The sequence below is a fragment of the Dioscorea cayenensis genome, chromosome 12, assembly GCF_009730915.1.
Source record: "Dioscorea cayenensis subsp. rotundata cultivar TDr96_F1 chromosome 12, TDr96_F1_v2_PseudoChromosome.rev07_lg8_w22 25.fasta, whole genome shotgun sequence".
Classification (NCBI taxonomy): Eukaryota; Viridiplantae; Streptophyta; class Magnoliopsida; order Dioscoreales; family Dioscoreaceae; genus Dioscorea; species Dioscorea cayenensis.
In genome coordinates, this window is record NC_052482.1 from 14,503,831 (window position 1) to 14,511,269 (window position 7,439).

Below are 7,439 nucleotides of genomic sequence, written 5' to 3' on the forward strand. Positions count from 1 at the left end.
AATCCACAGCCATGGCGATGTAATGCCACGGCCATGCATTGTTTTTTTGGCTACGGAGCAATAATCCTTCATGTCCATCCCACGGCCGTGGACAACAACCCCCATGATAGTGCACATTATTGGTGTTGCCTAGAATTGTTCACCACGGCGTGGATGATACTTCCCACTGTCGTGTGCTCCTTTTCTTCATCAAAACTTATCTTTTAAGCCTCTTTTCTTTGCCCACACTTACGAACCACCCTCTCTACAAAAGTGGACAATAAAAATAGAAATGCACCCATAAAATAATTAAAAACATGCCCACAATGTGCAACATGCCCACTAAAAAATATGTTGCATCAAACACTTATCAACTACCTTGGTTTAAATAGCTCGTGCCAAAACACACTCATGAATATGGGATCTCTATCAAAGACTATATTTGACGGAATGCCATGGAGGTGGATAATGTCTTGAGCAAAAACAATAGCAACCTGAGGTACTGTAAACTGTGAGCCCATGGAGGAAAAGTATGTGTACTTAGATAAGCCGTTGACGACCACTATGATTGGGCTTTCACCACTAGATAATGTCAGGTGTGTGATAAAGTCTAAACCAATGGCTTCCCAAATCTTGTTGGAAATGAGAAAGGGTTGGAGTAGTCATTGTGGGGCTTTTGTTAAAGGCTTGGAGGTTTGACATGTGTTTCAGCGCGAGATGAAGTTGGGTATTGAATGCCATACTCCAGGCTAATAAAGAGAACTAGCAAGCTTGGGCAACTGATGTGGCAAGTGTTGTGCATACTACTTCACAAGTGTACGGGTCATCAAGTAACAGTGTATGTATGAGCAGGGTTACTGAATCCACATGAACTAAATATTATTAGTACTAGCTCTATCCTTATTATCTAGCTAATAACAAAATTATCAATGAGTGGAAAGTTAACTAAAATACAAGAATGAAATGGACTAAAGTCAAGTCTAAGAGAAGAATAACCAATCGGAGAAGAAGGTGCCTGGATAATATTTCACTTGAGAATTATGAATTAACCTAATTACAATTGATAAGATTGAACCCTTGTATTATTTGGACTGAGAGGTTTCAAAAATATATTGAGTGCTCTCTCGAGTCACCTCAATTTCCTAATCCTATGCTACGCTAGAATTGAATCTCTTCTAATCTTACTTTCACATGATTGTAAAGAGATCTAGGAAACCCATAATTAGAAATTGGAGCTTTCGCTACACAACTTTAATTGGAAAAATCACAAGTAGCCTATCTATAGTGTGCACTATTTGATTCCTTTCATCTTTGAGTGATCTTACACAAGCATAATGAAATAGACACTCTCGTTACGCTAAATCAATTATATAAATACATATGTGGGATCGAAAATATTCTTTTGGCACCATGTCTATGAAAAAGACACCAGACGATACATTGAAGCACAAACATCATATCTGTTTCGTGGGTTCTTCCACTCCTAATAGAGGCAATCCTCTATTATTAATTACCCCAGACAGTGTCTTGGGAACCTCCGATTAAGGACAAAAGTACAAATAAAAAAAACAATGAAAAATAATAAATTTATTGGCCAAAGCATGGTAATCCATTACATATGAATATTTCCATATACATATTTTATTCATTTATTATTATTATTATTATTATTATTATTATTATTATTATTATTATTATTATTATGTTTTTATGACGCCATCATCCGCCTTGGGAAATATGCTTTGCTACCGTTTCATCAACCACCTCAAATACATGCTTCATTGCTGCTTTGTGATTGGCTATCTCGAGACGAGTGTTTAACCGTCATTATGAGATTTATGCCACTTTTAGAATTTTTTTTTATTTTACGTCCCAAGATATGTGTTTATTGCCACTTCATGACTTGTATCCCTCCACCATTTCGCCTTTCAATGATCGCCTCAAGATGCATATTGAGTATCACCTTAAAATTCGTGCCCCTTCAAGATTTGGATTTCATCAACCGTCTCAAGATATGTGTTCCAATGTTGCATCGAAATAAGCATTTTTTTTGGGAATAAGTTTCCTCTAGGAAAATGCATGGTCGTTAGATGTTGATATAAGGCGGCACGCACTAGTTGGTCTTTGCCTAGGCCTTTCCCACATTGCTTCATGTTCCATAGCCACCACGGTCATTGTTAATGATATAGCCATTTGTTCAGCCGCTTTTGAGTCTTATCATGAAAACAAGCTTACCTTGATTTTCAAGAGATTTTTTTTATATCATCTTGAGCCTCACACAGCTAGACCACCCATGAAATCTAATTCACTTGTCATATTAAATTTTTTTTTTTACCATGTATATTTCTTCTTGGTGGGATCCACCTTTTGATTGTTTCTTTTTAATGCACGTGGATATACAGTAGCATGCTTCTCTTTTATTTATTATTTTAATATATATTGGTGAATACATGAGTAAGCATCCACCCTTTTTTTTAGCTGAGAAATTGTATTATTTTCACATTTTTCACTTGCAAATAGAGTACAAGTAAAAAGACAGACAATCAACATGTTTTGCATTTGTCATCCCTGTTTGTGGATTGAAAAGTTATTAAAAGAAAGCTGAAACAAATTGTGTAGGAAACCACTTCAAAGAGAATAATTTTTCTCCCCTCATCTTGTTATCTTTACATCCTGATTGATTGTAGTGCTAAACAATTGGTTTGCCTCACCCCATTGTAAACCCTCTAGTTCCATTTGGCATCTTTGGGCCAGAAAGAGGTTTGCTCACAATTTCAGAGCTCAAAGAAGAGCCATGATCATTACCAACCATATTTGAATTTTGAGGAAGTTGACCTCTTCCACGGCTTTTGTATCGACCTCTTCGCCCTGCCTTTTCACTAGGAAGATGCTCCTCTTCCCCTTTGTTGCCCATCCCAACATTATCATATGTGGCTTTTGAACTTCATCCATCAATACAAGCAGCATCTGTGTTTGGTTCTTCAGTCCTAGTCTTCTTTTTCAGAAAGTGTCTCCTTATGATCCTTTTGTATAAGCCCATATTTTCTCATTCGCTCAAGAAGAATCTCAACCCGCATCCCCGTCCTTCAATTCTTTTCATCATTCAGTATTGCCATAACACTATTTGCAGTCTCAACCGTCTCGTACTCAATCAGTGCATGTAACTTGCTGCTCACTGGCTTCACCTTTTTATTGTTTGCTGATACCTTTGCTAGATGAGGATCACAAATAGTAATCTCATTTATCTTTCCAACATTTTCAAAGATCTTTTGCATATTTTCAGTTGAATAATCCTGAGGTAGATTCTCCACCAGAATAGTTCATGCTTTTGCATCATTTATTTCAGCAATTGGCAATGGCTTTTATCTTTTTACTCCTTTTCCATCTGAACTAACAACAAACTCAGTTGATGTCTGGAGCATTGCCTCAATCAAACAATGATCTTGTACAAGCTTTTTCATTTTCCTGAAAGATGCAATAAGTGCAATGTGCACAAATCTTGGCTTATCCTTCTTCATCTATTTCAATAGAAATTTATCTGTAGGCAGATTTTCATCACTAAAATAATACTCAACCTGGCAAACAATCTTGCCAAGAAGATCTTCAGAAATAGGGTTGACGGGTTGGTCTTCTTCAAAAGAATCAAAAGGAGTGAGAGGATCCGAACAAGTAATGGATGTGGTGCCCTCGGATGGGGGACTAGGAGGAGGAGAACAAGGACCAAAGGGACCGGACAACGCAGTCGTTGAAGCTCCGACATAGTGCATCGCTGCCGGTGACGTCAGAACGGACGTGGCTGCAAGGAAGCCGGAGTAGAAAATGGTGACACGAATCACCATAACAACGAGATTGATGAGCCAAACGGAGCAATTGAGGAATAGATGAAGGTGGAGAACGAGGAAGGGAAGATCAACGACAACCGGGGATTATTGGGAGTTCCTCTTGGCTTTGGTCATATCAGGATCAGTGACAAAGAAGGTGTGGAATTAGGGTTAGGGTTACAGCTTCCTACCGAGGGCGAGCTCGGTGAGGAAGAGAGGGAGGAGATCGAGCCGGTGAAAACAGGGTGAGGGGCGAGGGGAGAGGCCAACATCGAGGAGATCGCAGGGGTGAGGTCAGAAGAGGACCAGTGAAAGCGGATTTGGAGGGAAAGGGCCTAAATAGTTTTATTTGTTTTTATATTATTTTTTTATGGAATATATATTAATATGTAATACTTATATCACTCATTTATTTATTTATTTTTATTTTTACTGCTTATAACTCCCATCCTCACACTCCCTCAAAACTAGGTGTACTTATGTCCCCTTTAAAGCTTCATGACATATAATAAAAAAAAATAAGATGGGTTCTAAGGCTTTCTATATCCATTATAAAAAGATTAACTTCTGCTTTAGACAATCAAGATCGTTGTTTGTTTTTTTTTTGGGTCTCCTTTTTAAAGGGAAGAATCATCCCTTTTTTTCTTCTTGTCCCTTTTTAAAAGATTTGCTCGTTCTTATCTTCAATCCCAATGCCCCTCCTCGGGGTGAGGGTGGGGACATTTGAAATTTTAATTAATTTTTTTAAAAATTCAATTAATCCAATTTGCCTCGGGATATGTGTTTGGGTACCTAAGAATTTGCACTTTCTCAAGTTATATGAGATTTAAGATCGCCTCGGGATGTGTATTTGGGCTATCCTGAGATTTGAGATTGCCTTGAGATATGTTTTCTCAAGGGAAATCTTGTAATTTGCATTTTGCTTCGAGATAAGTTCTCAAAGGCAATTTTATAATTGGCATTTTGCCTCGAGATAAGTTTTCAAGGGCAATTTTGTAATCTACATTTTTTTATTATTTGCCTCGGGATTTGAATTCTAATCCAAGACAACCAAATAATTTATTTTAAAGGGGAAATCCAAAATCAATTAGGACATTTAAATTTTAGTTAAGATTAAGATATATTTAAATTTTAATTAAATTGGAATTTGGGTTCTATTAGGATATATGTTATATTATTTATATATAAACAAATGCCCCCTTCGTACTTTTCTCACAAAATTCTCTTTGGTGAGATTGAGTGAGAGAAGTAGGAATTCCCAACCCTTTTCTTTTGTCATGGTCAATATTTCTCAACCTTTTTGGGATATGGCCCAAAATTTCAATGAGGTCCCCCAAGGTCAAGTCTTCATGCGCCACACTCCTGTCTTTGATTTTGAAGCTGAACCCGCAATCATATATGAATGAGAAGAGCAATCAGAGTGGGTGAAGCGCTATCCAAATCGTATGACTATTTCCAAATTGTACACATGCCGTTGGTTTGAGGACAGCTTGACTAATGCAATTTGTCTGAAGCCTGAAGGAGAGATAAATGATTTGACGACATTTGAAACCCTCGGATCTAAAATCATCAACCACCATCCGGGATGGAGGAGTAAGGAGCCTATCCAAAATAGTTTAATTGATCTTCCGTATTATGCAGAGTGGGCCAAATACATGGTCAATAACTACTCAAAGGAGTTATCTGAAGTAGAATTGGTGGGAGGATTGTGGCTTCAGTCGGCCACTATGACTTTCACTTGAATTTTTACAAAGCATTAATAGAGAAAGTGGTGTCCCGCAACTAATACTTTCCACTTCTTGCACGGAGAAGTTGGGATTTCATTATAGGATATCAAGGAATTGGGAGGACTTCTAATTACCGGAAACATCTATGATGAAGTCATACCTCCTAATGACACAATCTGCCAAAGGTATGATCCTGAATTTTCTATTTTGAGAAATCTTTTCAACATCTTTCAATGGCTCTTGAAGCGAAGTGCTGGCAAAGATGTATTTTTTGAGGATTGGGTGGAATTTTTTTTAGTAAATCAAGACTTAATTCCCAGTATGAGTCGACTTCTAATCCTCCTCCAAAGCCCGTTTCCAAAGCAGATTTAGTTGCATTTATAGGATTTTGGATTTTTTTTTTTATTATGCCGGGCAATCGCAAGGTGATTAGACCCGGGTGTTTTTATGATGGCATGCAACATCGAACATGGGAGGAGAGTAGCTTTTGCCCCCGCAGTGCTAGAGTGCTTATACTTTGGGCTTAAATGCCATGGCCAATCACAGAAAAGGCCCCGGATTCTCTACCACAATATTCCCTGCTCACTTCTTATATGCTTGGGCTGGTTATTATTTTTCGAGGCATATATCTTAAGAGGAAAAATAGATGATAATACTTCGAGCATCCCTAGGTTGCTGAGAATACAAAAAATGTTGCAATTCATGAATTTCGCTGTAACTTTGTTTGTCAATCCTTTGAATGTGAGGAAATTCATCCGACATGAAGACAATTTCATATCCCACCCTTTCTTGTTCATGCATTTTAATAACAAGGCAGTATGAGATTCCAGATATCCAGCTGGGCCCAAAAGTATTAGATTCATATACCATGGAATATGTGATGAATCTTCGTTGTGGAGTCCTTTTGCTTTAGTGTGTAGATCTCTTTGCAGAACCTTACAATCAACACCGATTTGGGCACTAATTTGGATACAATCAGCACACCCCGGCGTATATTGAGGTTCCTAGGAGGGCTCCCTCTCTCGGGACCTTTGCGGGATATTGGCTTCATCTTTCCCACCAGAAAACATTTAGCTCATTCTACATCCCTGAGCATGACAGAAAGGGAAGACTTATACTTGTCTATGCACAAAAATGGTTAAGGACTGTTGAAGCCTTTTTTCAAATGAACTATTCATCTTTGATCCAAGATGACTTCAGAGATAGGAGAGTCATTAATAGGGACGAGGGAAATCTTCTAAGAGGTACAGATTTATTAATGAGAGCGTATTCATTGATCATACTGCCCCTACTGTTGACTCAATTGTTCCAGCAAAACAACAAAGAACTGAAGGTATGCCAACTCTACTTATTTATTCATTTATTTATTATTAGTATTATATATTTGAAAAACTAAAAAGTTTGCTTTTTCTTTATTTATTTTCCTTAATGATTTTTTTAAATTCAAAAATTCTAAAGATTTCTTTTTTTCTTCACGATTTTTTTTTTGAAATTCAGAAACTCTGAAGATTTCTTTTTTCTTCAAGATTTTTTTTTGAAACTCAAAAACTCTGAAGATGTCTTTTTTCTTCACGATTTTTTTTAGAAATTCAGAAATTCTGAAGATTTCTTTTTTTCTTTCATGTTTTTTTGTCCTACTCAAAGTCTAACTTTGTAACTTCACACTATTTATTTGACTCAAAGCCTAAATTTTGACTCAAAACCTAACTTTGTACATATCATGAGATTTTTTGTTTGACTTAAAGCCTCAATTTTGACTCAAAGTCTGAACCTTTATTTGATTTAAAAGCTAAATTTTAATTGTAAAATTCAGAGTTTGTTATTTGACTCAAAATTTGAATCTCTATTTGACTAAAAATATTTGGTCACCAGGCATACAAATTCGTGACTCCCCATTGGAAAATGTTAGGGT

The 7,439-nt window shown here is 36.9% G+C and overlaps 1 pseudogene; it reads right to left on the minus strand.

The window, feature by feature from the left end:
• Window positions 1-2,569: 2,569 nt before the first annotated feature.
• Window positions 2,570-3,818, minus strand: LOC120273189 (annotated as a pseudogene).
• Between the last annotated feature and the right edge of the window lie 3,621 nt (window positions 3,819-7,439).